This window comes from Crocuta crocuta, unplaced genomic scaffold, assembly GCF_008692635.1.
Source record: "Crocuta crocuta isolate KB4526 unplaced genomic scaffold, BGI_CrCroc_1.0 scaffold445, whole genome shotgun sequence".
Taxonomy (NCBI): Eukaryota; Metazoa; Chordata; class Mammalia; order Carnivora; family Hyaenidae; genus Crocuta; species Crocuta crocuta.
Genome location: NW_027530847.1, coordinates 2,744,291 through 2,762,077, shown reverse-complemented (window position 1 = coordinate 2,762,077; position 17,787 = coordinate 2,744,291). Strand labels below are relative to the sequence as shown.

Here is a 17,787-nt window from a genome sequence, read left to right as displayed (position 1 = left end):
GGGGGGGGGGGTGGGTTGGGGCTGGAGAGGGTTGGTAGAGCCTCTCTGGTGCTCCCAGGAGCATCTTCCACAAAGGGGGTCAGATACTCTGCCCTGGGAAGTGTCAGGTGGTCCCTGATGCCTAAGGCGCCTGGTTCTGGGGTTCGGGGGTCTGTCTCTTGAGGAATCTGGGAGTCCCAGGCAGTGCGGTTTCAGGCACTATACCATCCAGGACCCTGGCAAGAATCCATGCATGTCCTAGAGGGGCTGTGAGCGTCCCTTTCAGGTGGCCAGGCACTCACCAGGAGGGAGGCTTTGCACTGCCACACAAGGCAGTAGGGAAAGGATGCAGTGCCCATAAGGGGCCCAGAGACAGTAGAAACCTTTTCCGGCTGAGAAATTCAAGGTCATTGGCCCTGAGGCTGTGTGTCTGGGCCTTAGGCAGCCAGCCCAAAGCAGGCAGGGATGAGTGCAAGGTCACTGGCCTTGGGGGTTATGTCTCCCTCCTCCCTCCTCAGAGATCAGTACTCAGCCAGAGGAATGGGGCAGAGGGCCCGGGCAGGTGTAGCCACAAGGAAGCCTGAGCAAGCAAAGCTAGCAGCTCCTTAAAAACACACCCTGCTTCTCAGCCTCCCCAGGGCCCCCTGTGCCCTGGCTGGGCCAAATGCTGGTCTGGGGTGCCCTCTGGTGGCCACTTGGGGGCAGCGGCAGAAGCAGCCCAGGTTTAAGGGTGGACGGTCAGACGGGGAGACTTCAGAGTGAACCACTTCTCCCACCGCACAGATAGGAAAACCAAGGCCTGGGGCTGCAAGGGTGGCGGGAGGGGTGCGGTGGGGGAGTAACTTGCCCAAGGTCATGCAGAAAGTCCGTGGCCAGGCCCAGAACAGAACCCAGGCCTCCTTCTGCACCAGTGACTGTTGTTGGTGGGTCTCAAGGCATCCCCATCAGGGGAGGGAAGACTGAGTGTCCCAGAGGCTCACTCCCCAGTGACCATGGACAACTGGAACAGCAGGTACTTGAGCAGCTGTGTGATGGGGAATGCAGTGCGTCCCCTCTCTGGCCTTGGGTTCCTCGCCTCTAAAACCTGGAGCTCATGGCAAGGAGCATGGGAACTGGGGTCCCTCTCATATGCTGCTAGTAGTGAGTGAGGCTATAACCAGACAACCTTTCAGGGAAGCCTAAAATGAGCCTTCCTACAGCGTGTATTGGTTATCATTCCTAATGGTGAAAGACTGGATGCCTCTTGCCCCTGAGACCAGATATAAGACAATGATGTCCACTCTTGCCACTTTTAGTCAACATTGTATGGGAATTTACAGCCAGGGTACTCAGACAAGAGGGAAATATGGCATCCAGATTGCAAAGGGAGAAGTAAAACTATCTCTATTTCAGATGACATGATCTTGTCCCTTCCAGGGGGACAAGAAAATCCTAAGGAATCTACACACAAACATTTAGAACTAAAAAATGAGTTTAGCAAGGTTGCAGGGTTCAAGATGAATATACAAAAAAAGCCAACCGAGTCTCTGTGTACTTGACTTGCAATGAACACTTCGAAATATAATTAAGAAATTAATTCTATTTATACTAGCATCAAAGAGAATAAAGTGCTTACAAATATTTTAAAAAAAGAAGTGTAAAACTCATACTCTAAAAATTACAAAATACTGTTGACAGAAATTAAAGTAGACCTAAATATATGGAAAAGCATCCCATGTTCATGGATCTGAAGACCCAATATTGTTAAGATGGGAAGACTCCCAAAATTGATCTTCAGATTCAACACCACCCCCAACAAAATTCAAACTTGCTTCTTTTCAGAAATTAACAAGCTGATCTTAAATTTCTTAGGGAAATTCAAGTGACATCAAATAGCCAAAACAATATTGAAAAAAGAAGAACATTGTTGGAGGACCCATAGGAAGCTTTCTACAAAGTTACAGTAGTTAAAACAGTGTGGTACTGACATAAGAATAAACATATAGGTTAACAGAATGGAACGGGAGCCCAAAAATAAACCCTCACATTTACAGTCAATTGATCTTCAACAAGAGTACCCAGACTGAGCCTGGGTGGCTCAGTCAGTTAAGTGTCTGACTCTGACTCTTGATTTTGGCTCAGGTCATGATCGTGGGATTGTGGGATTGAGCCCTGCATCAGGCTCCATGCTGAGCGTGGAGCCCTCTTGAGATTCTTTCTCTCCTTCTCTTTCTCTGCCCCACACCCCCTCAAAATAAAGAAGTAAACTTAAAAAAAGAAAAAAAAAAAGAGTGCCCAGATAGTTCAGTGGGGAAAGGATAGTCTTTTCAACAAATGGTGCTGGGGCAACTAGACATCCACACTGAAAAAAAAAAAAAAAAAAAAAAGGAGGCTGGGCACCTTCCTTGCACTGGACACAAAAATTAACTCAAAATAGATCTTAGACCCAAACATAAGAGTTAAAACTATAAAACTCTTAGAAGAAAGCACAGGCCTGACTCTTAATGACCTAGGATTATTCGGTAATATGACACAAAAGCAAAGCACCAAAAGAAAAGAAAAACAAGGTAAATTGGACATCATCAAAATAACAAACTTCTGCGCTGCAAAGGACATCGTCAAGAAAGTGAAAGACAGGGCGCCCGGCTGGCTCAGTTGGTAGAACCTGCAAGTATTGGTCTTGGGGTTGTGAGCTCGAGCCGACGTTGGGTGTAGAGATTACTTAAAATAAAATCTTAAGAAAAAAAGTGAAAAGACATAGAACGTGAGAAAATATTTGCAAACCATATATCTGATAAGGAATTGTAACCAGAATACGTAAAGGACTCTTACAACTCACTAATAAAAGACAAGTAACCCAATTTAAAAGTGGGCAAATGATCTGAAGAAACATTGATCCAAAGAATATATACAAAATGGTCCATAAGCTCATGAAAAGATACTGAAAATCACTAGCCATCTGGGAAATGCAAATCAAAACCACGAGATGCTACTTCACACACAGTAAGTTTGCTATAATCAAAAAAGACAGTTAACAAAAAGTGTTGGCAGGAATGTGGAGAAATCAGAACCCTCACACACTACTGGTAGGAAAGCGAACAGTGCAGGTACCTTGAAAAACCTTCTGGGAGTTCCTCAAAAGATTAAATAGAATTAACCACGTGACCTAGCACTTCTGTACCTGGGAGGTATAGCTCCGAGAGAAGTGAAAATATATGTTTACCCAAAAACTTACATGAATGTTTGCAGATGCATTATTCATAATAGCCAAGAAAGTAGAAACAATCCAAGTAGCACATTAACTGATGAATGGATAAATAAAATGTGGTCTATCCACACACAGAAATATTATTCAGCAATAAAAAGGAAAGAAGTATGGATACGTGCTATGACATGGGTAAACCCTGAAAACATATTCTAAGTGAAAGAGGTCAGTCATAGAAGATCACACACTATGGTTTCACGTATAAGAGATGTGCATATCAGGTAAACCTTGCAGACTTTTTATAGCAGTGACTGCCTAGAGCTAGGGGGAGGGGCCTGGGGAGAAATGGGTATGGGGTTCTTTCTGGGATGATGAAAATGTTCTGAAATTGATGGTGGTGATGATTGCACAACTCTGAATACACTATTGAAAAACTATTGAACTGTGTGTCTCAAATGGGTGAATTGTATGGTAAGTGAATCACACCTCAATAAAGCTGTTAAAAAAAAACAAACAAAAAAACCTTTTCTTTGGACCCATGACTCTACTTCCAGAAATTTCTTCTAAGAATTACTCAAGTGCATAAAAAGATATGTATAAAGATTTCCATCACAGTATTGTTTGTGACAGCAAAAGCATGACGGGGGGACCGGTCATTATGTTCAACCCCGGGATGAACAATGGAATCATTAAAAAAATAATAATAAAAAATGAGAGTCACTTTACTAAAATGGACAAGGTCGAATACTGTCATGTTAAAAAAAAAAGTTACAAAATACATCTATAGATTAAAAGGAAGTTAAAAGATTTTTTTAAGACAAAATTACAGTATCTAGGGATGCACACTGAGTGATAACTAACAAGAAAGTGATGACCTTAAAAGTCAGGATAACAGTGGGGTGCCTGGCTGGCTCAGTCAGTGGACCATGATTCTTGATCTCTGGGTCATGAGTTCAAGGCCCATGTTGGGCATAGAGCTTACTTTAAAAAAAGAAAAAAAAAAAAAGGGAGGCTCCTGGCTGGCTCAAGGTCAGTAGAGCATGTGACTCCTGATCTCGGGGTCATGAGTTCAAGGTCCATGCTGGGAGGAGAGATTATGAAAGAAAAACGAAAGAACAAAAGAATGGAAGGAAGGAAGGAAGGAAGGAGAGAGGGAGGGAGGGAGGAAGGAAGGAAGAAGGAAAAAAGAAAAAAAAAAAAAGGCTAATGGTAACTCTTTGTGGCGGGGGGCAGGGCAAGGGGCCGCCACGCTGAAGGCTTCTAGGGTGGGTGGCTGGTGGAGTTCTTCACCTGCGCAGTGGCTCCAAAAGTGTTTGCCTTATAATAATATGTCAAATTGAACATTTATTTTGTATGGGCTCTGTGTGTCATATTTTGTAACAAAAAAGTTAAAAATCAAGTATACCCATTTCAATTTTTAAAGCAAATGTCATAAGATTCGATTCTTGTAAAAACAATCTATATCTATATGTGCATATGCACAAAAAAACAGCCGGAAGTTTGGGATTTGGGATGCTCTTAATTTATACTTTTCTGAATTTTTGCTTTTTTCCCTCCTGCAATGAACACGAATTACTTTTACAGTCAGAAACAACAACAACAACAACAATAACAAAGGTATTTGCTGTGTCTGGGGCATCTATGGCGCTCTGACATTGTATAGCCAGAAAAGTAGACACTGGGGCGCTGGGAGACTGCATGGGGGGCTTCAGGAGACCAGGGCTCCTTGTCTGCTCAGCCCCCCAGGGCTTAGCTGAGACCCCAAGGCCAGCATCCCCCGAGGCTTCCTGGGGACTCAGCCAGTCGGGTAGCTGGTGGCAGCTGCCTTTTGGCTGTCCCCCCTCTCCCCCCGGCCCCCGTGCTCCAGACACGGGGAGTGCAGTTCTGACCCTGCAAACCTGATGGAGGCCACTCTGCTCCTATCTGTACAAGCTTCCTATTGTGGGCCAGAGGGAGAAGCCCTGGGCAGAGGGTGCGGGGGGTGGTGGCAGGGTCTCATCCTGGCTGGCTCTGCTACTAGCAGCACAAAATCCCATAATAATGAGCTAAATGAGCACTTTATATATATATAAGCCATTTGTGGTAGGTGGATTACATAGCTGGTTTTATGGAGCCTTCCCAATGACCTGAAGCCACGGGTGAGATCATCTTCATAGTACAGATGGGGCAAACTGAGGTCTGGGGAGCCCCATGACTGAGCCCAGGGGCTGGGAAGCCCGGGTGCCTGGGGAAGTCACTACCACGAGGCTGAGCTTAGCCAGACCCTTTGCATGCCCAGCCTCAGAGGCTTCTCCCAGGAGTCCAGGAAGGCGGCTGCCCTGGTACTGCACATGAGGACACGGAGTTTGAGAGAGAGAAGCCACCTGTCCATGTCCCACGGCGACTATGGGGGGGGGGGCTGGCGCAAAGGCAGAGACTCTCAGAAGCTCCACCAGGCAGCCTCTAGTTGCTGCAAGAGGCCCCGGGTACACTGCCCACCTCCGTGGGCTGGCTCCTGGTACATACACTTAGTAGTTACTGAACTACAACCTAGGGAGCGTGTGGGGCAGAGGCGAAGGTGCATTCTTTCCTTTGCTCCTCTCTCAAAACTATAAATCTTCAACCTATTTAAAGCCTGGAGATGGGAGGCCCGGAGACATGAGTGACAGGCTGTGAAGGCATGGGGGGGCATGGGGTGCCTCCCCTGCATGGTCCAGAGCAGCCGGGTGTGGCTCTCCTGACAGTGCAGCCAGCCCCCTTTCCCATCACAGGGGCTCTCCAGTGAAGCCAGCCTGCCTCCCAAAGAGCTCCCCAGCTCCCACTGTAGTGTGTACTTTCCTAGCAGGACACTGAATGGCAGGACAAATTGCCAAGGACAGCTGGGGAGGGGGTCTCAGGGGATCTGTAACCCTCCACTGCCTCCTCAGTAGCCCCAGCTCAAGATTATCCCAAACCCCTCCAAAAGTTCAGCCAGCTCATGTTGGCGAGCTCATCATGGACAGAGGGCCAGGCCACTGGCAACAAGAGGGGCTGCTTCTTTGGGCACCTACCACCTGCCAGGCACCAGCTATATGAAACCGGCACCATGCCTCATAAAGCCCTTTCAATACATCATATCTGCCTCATTTTGCAGAAGAGGTAATGGGGGCTCAGATAGGGGGAGTGACTTGTCCAAAGTTGCACAGCCAGGAAGTCTCAGAGTTCCTGATAGCCAATTTCAACGGAGCGGAGACAGAGGGATGGGTCACCCAGGACCCTTCGGAGGGAGAGCCAGGACCCACCAGGGAGGGGAGGTGTGGAGAAGGGAGCACCTGCGTCATGAGCTCTGACTCCCTTGGGACATGACTTATTCATCAATCCATTTGTTCTCTGTTTATGCATTGGACCCTCCCCACATGCCAGGGTCTGCTGGGCATTGAGGACTCCGGTAAACCCGGCTCATCTGTGCTCTCGCAGAGCTCATGGCCTAGCAGAACAGAAAGGGAAAGTGAGGCAGGAAGTGGCCACCACCTGCTTGGGTCTGCTAGTGTTTACTGAAGGCCTACTATGGGCCAGGCCCAGTGCTGGGAACCAAGAGCACCGAGTACACAACAAGCACGAGGCTCTTGTCCTCCTGAAGCAAACATTCCAGCAGTTCCCAGCTCCCAACCTCCAGCCACCCTGCCTACACGCCCCCCGAGCCCTGAACACGATGGGAATTTCTCTGGGGGTTGGTTCTCCGTGAGCCACACTGGGGCCTGCTTCTGGGCTGCTGGGCAGGCATCCAGGAAGGGCAGGGAAGCCTAGTCAGTGCCTTCCCTAGGAACGAAATCAAGGCCCTGGGCAGGCCAGACTCATTCAGCGGAATCTGGGGTCATCCCAGACTGGATGCACAACTGGAAGGCCAACAAGGGCCAGCCATCCACGGGGTAGCCAAACTCCCTGGGGACGGGGACACAGCGACCCTCACTGGGCGGAGGCCCCTCGCCCGCGGGCACGCAGGCCTTACCACGCCTGTGTTCCTTTGCTCCCCACTGACAGCAAACTGGCTGAGAGGCAGCATTATGGCATTCGGTTCCGGCCACTCTGACATCAGGTCCATTTCACGGCCTAGGAAATGGAGAGACAGGGCCGGGGAAGGGCTGAGCCGAGATCACACCAGCCCGTGGCACAGGCAAAATATGAACCAGGGACTGCCGGCCCTCTCCACCAGCTTGCACGTCAGGAAGCCACCAGCAAGGGTGGGCACATCTACCCCCACGCTGGCAGTGCCGATGGCTCTTTAGTGGGGGCACCGCATGAGCTGCAAGCACAGAGGGAAACTCCTTTCCTTTTTTATTTAAAAAAATGTTTTTTAATATTTATTTTTGAGAGAGAGACAGGGAGACACAGAATGTGAAGCAGGCTCCAGGCTCTGAGCTGTCAGCACAGGGCCTGACACACGAGCCGTGAGATCATGAGCTGAACTGAAGTCAGGGGCTTTACAGACAGAGCCACCCAGGTGCCCTGGGAAACTCCTTTCCTAGGCCTCCCCATGGTGGTGGTTTTATTTTTTGTGTTTGTGTCTGTGTTTCTAAATGCTCGACCTTTGCTGTCACCTGAGCTGTTAAACGTGCAAGGCCCCTCTCAGTGGCAGAGAGCAACCCTGTCTCAGCAGCCAAAAAGCTGGATCTATATTTTTAGGTAGAATTTATTTTTTGTGAAAAAAAAATTCTTAACGTTTATTTATCTTTGAGAAAGAGAACATGAATGGGGGAGGGTCAGCGAGAGGGGGACAGAGGATCTGAAGCAGGCTCTGAGCTGACAGCAGAGAGTCTGATGCAGGGCTCAAACTTACGAACCGTGAGATCATGATCTGAGCTGAAGTCAGACTCTTAATGGACTGAGCCACCCAGGTGTCCTTTAAGCAGAATTTTAAAAACTGCCAAATCAGGGAGCCTGGGTGGCTTAGTCCGTTAAGCATCTGACTTCGGCTCAGATCATGATCCATGGTTCGTGATCTTGAGCCCCGCATCAGGTGAGCACAAGCCCTGCTTCAGGTAAAACATGAGCCCTTGGTGAGCTCCACTTCTCTCTTTGCCCCTCACTCACCTGCGCTCTCTCTTTCTCTCAAAAAAGTATTGCACAGGGGCGCCTAGGTGGCTTAGTCGGTTAAGCGTCCGACTTTTGCTTAGGTCATGATCTCACAGTTTGTGGGTTTGAGCCCCGCATCGGGCTCTGTGCTGACTGCTAGCTCAGAGCCTGGAGCCTGTTTCAGCCTGTGACTCCCTCTCTCTGTGACCCTCCCCTGCTCACGCTCTCTCTCTCTCTCCTTGAAATTAAAAAAAAAAAGTACTGCACATGTACACAAGATGAATGTACAAAAATCAACTGTATTTCTATATACTAGCAATGAATAATCTGAACAATCTGAAATGAAATTAAGAAAACAATTCCATTTATAATAGCTTCAAAAGAATAAAATACTTGGGGTGCCTGGGTGGCTCAGTCGGTTGAGTGTCTGACTTCGGCTCAGGTCATGATCTCACAGTTTGTGGGTTCGAGCCCCGCATTGGGCTCTGTGCTGACAGCTCAGAGCCTGGAGCCTGTTTCAGATTCTCTGTCTCCCTCTCTCTCTGCCCCTCCTCCACTCATGCTGTTTCTCTCTGTCTCAATAATAAATAAAAAGCATTAAAAAAAAGATTTAAAAAAATAAAATAAAATAAAAATAAAAACTGCCAAATCCCCTTGCTAAAAAGAGAGAGAGAGTCAAAATAGAAGGATGAAAAAAAATAGGAAAAAAGCTAAATTATTAAGACAATATCATATAGCCATTAAATAACTTTAAAGAACATTTTAACTGTGAGAAAAAATTTCACCATATAACGTAAGGCAGGGGGTAAAGCCAGCTATAGAGTATTTTCATAATTAAAAAATGTACTTATATGCATATGTATGATCCATATAGAAAAACAGGACTGGAGAGAAATATAACAAAGTAGCAGTGACAGTTATCTCTGGGCAGCAAGATGACAGATGACTTTCATTTTCTCCTTTGCACCTTAATGTAGTTCCCCAATTTTACAATGAGTATGAATTGCTTTTATAATTAGGCATAAAGCAGAAAGGCAGAGAAGGGGTTGCCCTTGCCCAGGCTCATCCCCTCCACTCCACCCACCCTCCACACGCAGCTGGGTGGCCTCTGGGCTCCGTCCTTACTGACCTGCCCAGCACTGGCCAGAGCTGAGGGACCCCGGCCAGGCCACTGGAGGCCGTGGGCAGCCGGCACAGAGGTCGTGGGATTCACCAGCCGTCTCTGGCCACGGAGGAACCAGCAAGGGGACACTGCCCTGCCTGGGCCCTCCGGAAGGGTCAATGCAGGCTGTAAATTTCCTGGCCAGGGACACTGGGATTTGATGCTCTCGGGGGCTGCGAATCAGAGCATTCATTATCTGCTGTGTGAGAGAAGTCGTCTTCTTTGTTCCTTGCATTTCTTCCAGGGCTGCTGAGTGCAGCAGGAAGGCTGGAGGACAGCTGGCCTTTGTCACCCTCTCGCTGTGGGCTCAGGCAGCCTCTCGGCTTGCCCACACAGGACTGGGGCGCCTGACCCACCTGGCCTCCCTGGGCCCTTCTAACTAACCTGAGGGGTAAGGGCCCAGGGTTGCTGGCCTGCACTCACCCTCCCGGGTTACTGTGCTCCACAAGCTACTCTGCTTTCCTCTGGTGCTGCCCCCTCCTGTCCCACCCAATCTCACCCACCCACAGGGGCTGGACTAAGGCAGAGTTTCCAGAGAAGGTCCTCCCTGCTCTCTGGAGCTGTAGATTTGGGCAGGTTCCAAGAATGGTGCCCTCACTTCCTTCCAGCTGAGATCTTAGCCACCCCCTCCCTGTTCTGGAAGCTTCCGCCCTCCTCCTGGGCTATTTTAGCAATCAGGTCACCCGTTGGCTCACTCTGAGCTTGCGGTCAATTAAAACCCACAGGCCCTTTTCACAGAAATGGTGGTATCTCTCCCTCCTCCAGACGCTGCCCAAGTCAGGGTCCTCAGGATGAAAACGGCATGACTCGGCGGTCCTCCCGTAAGGGGGCCCTTGCTCTGGGGCTAAGGCCATGCGCTATTTCCATGCCCACTGTGGCCGGCACCCTGTGAGGGTGGCTGACAGCAGGAAGGGGGAGCTGGTCACAAGGACATTTGGATGGCCTGAACACCTATGTGTCCCCACGCTGTACCCTGCTGCCGCTAGACATGCAGCCCTCCCTCTGGTCCTCCTGGTACTAGGCAGGGAGCCAATTCTCACTTAAAGGGGAGCTGGGTGACCTCCAAAGGTCATCGTGTGTAATCTCCAAAGGCTGAGAGGGACCCTGGGGTGTCCCAGCAAAGCCCAAATCCACCTCAGCCGCACTGGGCACTTCCCATAGGGCCTGGCACACATGGCCACTGGCCCAGGCTGCCAAAAAGGTTCTTGTGATGAAGACTGGGGAGGCTTCCCAGCCTCATCCCAACATAGCAGGTGCCCAAAACCCCACACGAAGCCTGTCTCTTTAAGTCCATGCGTGTTCTGCTCAGAGCCGCTGAGGATTATGGCCCCCTGGTCCCCTGCTTCAGCTAAACCCTGGCCAGCAGCATGTGGAGCCCTTCGGCTGAAGACCCCGGGTCAGTTCCCATCCTTCCTTCCCACAGGCATCTGACTGAGCGCAGGCTCTTCCTGGCTGGGCCAGAGTCAGGGGGCGGACCACGAGCAGAGCACCTGCGGTGGGGGACCCCGACTCTGCCCTGGGAAGCAAGACAGCAAACAGGAGAAGGATTGTAGGGATGCCAGGGTGGCTCAGTTGGTGAAGCGTCCGACTCTTGGTTTCAGCTCAGGTCACGATCCCACATTTTACGGGTTCAAGCCCACATTGGGCTCTGCACTGTCAGAGTGCTTGGTATTCTGTGTCTCCCTCGCTCTCTGCCCCTCCCCCACTCACATTCTCTTTGTCTCTCAAAGTAAATAAACTTAAAAAAAAAAACCTTAATATTGACAATAAACTATTTGTAAAAAAAAAAAAGAATATTTTACCTTTAAAGCATTAACTCTAGTTCTAGAAATATAGCCAAAATAAATAATCATGCATGTAAAAAAAAAAAACACCAAAACTTAATAAATAAATAAATGGATATTTAAAAAATAAAATAAAATTTAAAAATCAAGGTTTATTTTTTAAGAAAGGAGAAAGAATGCAACCACAGGGGCCACTGAGAGCAGCGGGGAGACAGAGGCCCCGCCCGGCGGAAGCCCGGAGGAGCGTGGCACAGGCCAGGAACTGACGAAAGCCGGCGTGTGGCGGCGGCAGTGCTGTCCGGTGGGAACAGAGCACAAGCCACACTTGGAATGGACAATTTTCTAATAGCCACAATAAAAACGGTAAAAAGAAAGGCTCAGTCGGTTGAGTGTCCCACTCTTGATTTCACCTCAGGTCATGATCCCAGAGTCATGGGATTGAGTCCCGCATCGGGCTCTGTGCTGACAGTGTGGAACCTGCTTAAGATTCTCTCTGACCCTCTCCCTCGCTCCCCTGCTCACATGCTCATTCTCCTTTAAAATAAATAAATAAATAAATAAATAAATAAATAAAACAGGTGGGGCACCTGGGTGGCTCATACAGTTAAGCAGCCAACTTAACTCAGGTCATGATCTCATAGTTTGTGAGTTCGAGCCCCACATCAGGCTCTGTGCTGACAGTCCAGAATCTGGAGCCTGCTTTAGATTCTGTGTCTCCCTCTCTCTGTGCCCCTCCCCTACTCATGCTCTGTCTCTCAAAAATGAATAAACCTTAAAAAAAATTTTTTTAAAGGTAAAAAGAAGTGAAATTAATTTCAATAACGTATTTTGTTTAATCCAATATATTAAAAATACTATCTCAACATATAATAAATATCTGGGTGCCTGGGGGACTCAGTTGGCTAAGAGTCTGATTCTTGGTTCCAGCTCAGGTCATGGTCTCACAGTTCATTCGTGAGTTTGAGCCCCGTGTCGCACTCTGCACTGACAGCGTGGGGCCTGCTTGGGACTCTCCATCTCCCTCTTTCAATCTCTCAAAAATAAATTTAAAAAATTTTTAATTAAAAAAATAAACATAGTCAATATAAAATTATTAATGAGGTATTTTACGCCCTCTTTTGGACTAGAGCTTTGAGAGCCAGCGTGTATTCTATATGGACAAGCACATCTCAGCTCGGACTGGCCACATTGCAAGTGCTTAGCAGCCCCGTATGGCCAGTGGCCACTGGCTGGCACAGCACAGCAGGGCTGCAGGGAGCTGAGCAAAGGGGAGGTGTGAGGTGAAGTCAGAGAGGCGGGCGGGTCATGCTGGGTTTTATTCCAAGAGCTCTGAGAAGCCACAGGAGGGCTTTAAGCAGGGGTGTGATGTGATCCATTGTTGTCTTTCAGAGGCTGACTCTGGCCACTTGCAATGCTTCAGAGCAGATGAGACTGGCTGCCCAGAGAGAGGCCCTGGTCAGGGCCAAAGGTGGCCTCTGCCTTGGTGAAGGCAGCCACGGTGAGGTCCAGGGAACACAGGAGAGGCCCTGGAGAGGCAGTGAGACAGGGAGATAGGCCTTGCCATCCGCGTTTTCCCTCCCTCTCTGCCAAAATTCTTCCCAAGTAACCCTGTCTCAACAGTTGCCTCCCTTCCAGGAAGAGATCTGCATGGTGGCTATTTAATAAAGCCTAAAGAAACTCAACCAGAAACATGTTGCCAAGGGCCCAGAATTGAAACAGCTGCCACTTTCTGTATCCCATAGAATCACCCAAGAAAAGATACATCTTCTAGATGCTCGTATCATATAATAATCAACTGGTCTCTGGGGCTGACCTGCATGGGTTTGAATCCCCGCTGCCCTCTAATTAGCTGTGTGACCCCAGAAAGATACTTGACCCCTCTGGGCTTCTGTTTCCTCATCATATACTGGATGTGTGAATGATCTCGATCTCTGGGGGTGACGAGGAGAAGTTAATGGGTTTATACCCTATATACTATATAAGGGCTTAGGGTAGTGCCTGACACATAGGGGGCATTCATTACATGTTATCATCTTGCTACTATTCTTGTTATTGTTAACAGACCAGACAACTAAGGTACAGGGACAGGAAGGGACCTGTTTAATGTCACACAGCAAACCTAAGGCGGAGCAGGAAGCAGAATCTAAATTTTCTAGTTTCTGGCTCTTATGGCTGCCTCACAATGGAAATTGCTGGCTGTGCCTTCATTCAGACATTTACCATGTTCTCCCCTTGTGCCAGACACCAATGCTGGCAGCTTGAGGGGACACTAAGATGGTGCAAGCCTCACGTCTACAAAATCAAGGCTTTCCCGTTGAGAAGAGAAACCTCTTTCTCAACCACCCTGGGCCACAGGGGAAGAAAATCTTATTCAATGCGGACAGAGCTATATGCCGATTCCAGCGCAGTCAACAGTGCTGGCCTGAGAATTAGGAGAGCCCAGGCTGAGCCACCTCTGCCTGACCCGCTCTGTGACGTGGGCAAAGGGCTTCACCTCTCTGATCTCAGCACCTCTGGTTGAATGGATGTGAACAATGTTAACTGAGCCCCTACTCTGTGAAGTCACAACTCCAAACTGCTCACATTCTGGGGAAAAGGAACTAATTGCCAGTCAGATGGAGATGTGGCCTCCATGTACATAGTTCCTACAGCCCAGATTTTTTCCGGAACATTCTTGACTGACCCATTCATCTCATAAGAGGTATGTGCACACTGGACCACACATCCAAACTTTTAAAATATAACTGGACGTTATAACAAAATTATGAGAGTCTGGTTCCCAAGATTTCACAGACCAATAACATTTCTAAAGAAACATTGGGGAACCTGCAAAGGACTGAACATTTGTTATTCTGCCAAGGAAGGGCCTTAAAACCAAATAACAAATGGTGTGGGGAAAACCAGACACCCACGCAAAAGAGCAAAACTGGGCCTTTATGTTACCACACACAAAGATCACCTCAACATGGACTGAAGACTTAAATGTGGCACCTGAAACTATAAAACTCCTAGAAGAACACATAAGAGAAAAGCTCCATAACATTGGTGTTGGCAGTGATTTCTTGGATATGATGCCAAAGTACAGACAACAAAGGCAAAACTGGACAAGTGGGACTCCATCAAACTAAAAAGCTTCTGGGGGCACCTGGCTGGCTCAGTCGGTAGACAGTATGTGACTCTCGGTGCCGAGTTCAAGACCCATGTAGGGCATAAAGCTTACTTTAAAAAAAGTTTTTAAAAAAGGTGCGCCTGGGTGGTTTAGTCAGTTAAGTGTTAGACTCTTGGTCTCAGCTCAGGTCATGGTCTCATGGTTCGTGAGATTGAGCCCCGTGTCAGGCTCTGCGCTGACAGCACAGAGCCTGGTTGGGACTTTCTCTCTCCCTCTTTCTCTTCCCCTCCAATGCTTGCGCACACATGCACATGCTCTGTCTCTCCAAATAAAACAAAATAAAATAAAATAAAATAAACAGAAAAATAATTTTTTAAAAAGAAACAATTAGCAAAACAAAAAGACAATCTAGGGGCGCCTGGGTGGCTCAGTCGGTTAAGCATCCGACTTCGGCTCAGGTCATGATCTCCCGGTTCGTGGGTTTGAGCCCTGCATCGGGCTCTGGGCTGACAGCTCAGAGCCTGGAGCCTGCTTCAGATCCTGTGTCTCCCTCTCTCTCTCTACCCCTCCCCTGCTCACGCTCTGTCTCTCAAAAATAAATAAATGTTTAAAAAAAGACAATCTACAGAATGGGAGAAAATATTTGCAAACCGTGTATCTGGTAAGGATTATTATCCGAAATATACAAGGAACTCCTAACAACTCAATGGCAAACAAACTAAAAACCTGATTTAAAAATGGGCAAAGGACCTGAATGGACATTTCTCCAAAGAAGACACACAAATGGTACATCTCTAATCATTAGGAAAATGGAAATCAAACCACAATGAGATATCACCCCACGTATGTTCAATGGCCGTTATCAAAAAGACAACAGACAAACGTTGGAGGCTGTGGAGGAAAGAGAACCCATGTGCACTGTTGGTAGGAATGTAAAATGGTGCAGCTGCTAGGAAAAACTGTGTGGGGGTTCCGACAAAATTAAAAATAGAACTACTATATGAGCCAGCAGCCCCACCTTTGGTATTTATCCAAAAGAACTGTAATCAGGATCTCAAAAAACGTATCTCCCCTCCCACGGGCGCTGCAGCATTATTCTCAACAGCCAAGAGGTAGAAACAACGTGCATGTCCCCGATGGATGAACAGGTAATGAAAATGTGGTCTGTCTGTACAGTGGAATATAATTCAGCCATAAAAAGGAAGGAAATCCTGTCACGTGCTACAACGTGGATGCATCTTGAGGACATTATGCTAAATGAAATAAGCCAGTCACAGGACAAATCCTGCATGATCACACATGTAGGAGGGATCTGACGTGGTCAAACTCAAACTCACAGAAACAGAAAGTGGAGTGTGGTTCCCAGGGATGGGGGAGAGGAGAAACGGGGGCTGCTGGCCAACGGGTACAGAGTTTCAGTCACATGAGATGAATACGTACTAGGGATCTGCTATCCAACATCGTGCATTTAGTTAGCAATACTGTACTACACACTTAAAAACTGGTTAAGAGAGTGGTGCCTGGGTGGCTTAGTCGGTCAGGCATCCAACTCTTGGTTTCAGCCCAGGTTAATCTCACGGTTCGTGGGTTCAAGCCCCATGGTGGGCTCTGTGCTGACAGCTCAGAGCCTGGAGCCTGCTTCAGATTCTGTGTCTCCCTCTCTCTCTGCCCCTCCCCTGTTCATGCTCTCTCACTCTCTCTCTAATAATAAATAATTATTTTAAAAAATTAAAAACAAATTTGTCAAGGGGGGCAGGTCTCATGTTGTATGCTTTTTACCACAATAGAAAAACAAACAGGGGGCACCAGGCTGGCTCAGTTTATGGAGCGTCTGACTCTTGATCTCAGGGTCAGTCATGAGTTCAAGCCCCATACTGGGCATGGCGCTTACTTTAAAAAAAACAAAATTCAGAGCAAAAAAAAAAAAAAAAAAGCAAATAAACAACAAAGTCTCTCCTAGACAGGACACTAAAACACAAAAGAACAGGAAGATCATCATCTCAGAGTAAAGAATAGTTCTTCAAATTAAATGGCTTTTGGGGCACCTGGCTGGCTCGGTCAGAAAAGCATGTGACTCTTGATCTCAGGGTTGTGAGTTAAAGCCCCATGTTGGGTAGTTGGGCCTGGGGACCATGAAGGAGCTGAGGAAGGGAAGAGTGGAAACCAGAAGCGACAAGGGAGCTGATGGAGAGTGTGGGTAGAAGCCCCAGGATGCCTCCCCTCCTTGCCTGGGGGGAAGGTGGGGAAGGGAAATGGGAAGGGGGTGGGGAGAAGCCCTGGAGAATGCCTTCCTGACTAGACCCATGGCAGGAAGAGGTTGAAGCTGGCCCTAGAACCACAGACAAACTGGGAGGTGGGAGGCCCTCAGCCCTTCGTGGGACAATCGGGCTGCCCCTCCTGCTCCCTTCAGCGCTGGCTGGAGATGTCTCAGCCCCACCAGCCAACCACAGAGAGAGCAAAGGGCGGAAGTGGCCAGGACTTCAGGCCCCGCTGCCGGAGATGGGCTCAACGGCCACATGCCCCCACCGCGGGGAAGCCCCGGCCACAACAGGTCCCCTGGGCCTGAGGACCCAGGTGGGGCTCCAGGGGACACGTGAGGGCCAGGGAAACGCAGAGAGCAACTTCAAAAGCACACAGATATCTTTCTGCTCACTCTTTCCCTCCGGCACCCACCCTGACTTCAAACCCTTCAGGGTCACCTTGTGATTTTAAGATAAAGACAGAGGCTGAGCAGGGGGCCGGCTGCAGGGTCCCCTCCTCACCCTGTGCTCCTCTCCGCCTCTTGCCCAGGCCATTTGGCTCCGTTTGCAATTATATGTTTCTGGGTGAGATTCTTCAAGTTCGCAAGGATGCATCTGCTTCTGCTCGCGGTGGCGTCCCTAACAGGAAGCAGGGAGCTTGGTCACCTTGGACTCTGACAGCTGTTTGTTGGTAGAATGGATGAAGACGTTGGAGGGGGAAGCAGGCACAGCAAAGGATTTGTAGATCAGACAGGTTTGAGAGGCAAAGCCAGCTGAGACCCACTAGCTGTGTGACCTTGGGCCAGTCACTGTCCCACAAGCCTTGGCCAGCAGCTGTTCTCTCAGCCTTTGCCTGGTAGCTGTGCCCGGGTCTAACACACCCTCCTCTCCAGGGCAGGGCCAGAGCCAGGCTGCCCAAAACAGACTGGCTCCTTTACATTTTGTTTTTTGTTTTTTGTTTGTTTTTTTTTTATTTTAGTCTAAACCCATCATTTTATGGACAGGACACTTCGGGGAAGTGATCTACCTGGTCTCATCTTATTTATGTTTAAATGAACCAAACAAAGGTGGGGCGCCTGGGTGGCTCAGTCAGTTGAGCATCTGACTTCAACTCAGGTCATGATCTTGTGGTTTGTGAGTTTGAGCCCCGTTTTGGGCTCTCTGTCCTCAGCACAGAGCCTTTTTCAGATCTTCTGTCTCTCTCTGTCCCCACCGTGCTGGTTCTCTCTCTCTCTCTCTCTCTCTCTCTCTCTCTCTCTCAAATATATATATAGAAACTTAAAAACATAAACAAAATT

The 17,787-nt window shown here is 48.4% G+C and overlaps 1 long non-coding RNA gene across 1 annotated transcript in view; it reads right to left on the bottom strand.

Moving 5' to 3' along the window:
• Positions 1-17,787, bottom strand: part of LOC144235738 (uncharacterized) — a 33,715-nt gene that overhangs the window by 12,779 nt on the left and 3,149 nt on the right. The window contains exon 2 of the long non-coding RNA XR_013336309.1: positions 7,131-7,231. This is a non-coding gene — a long non-coding RNA (uncharacterized LOC144235738). The remainder of the gene's footprint in view (positions 1-7,130; positions 7,232-17,787) is intronic.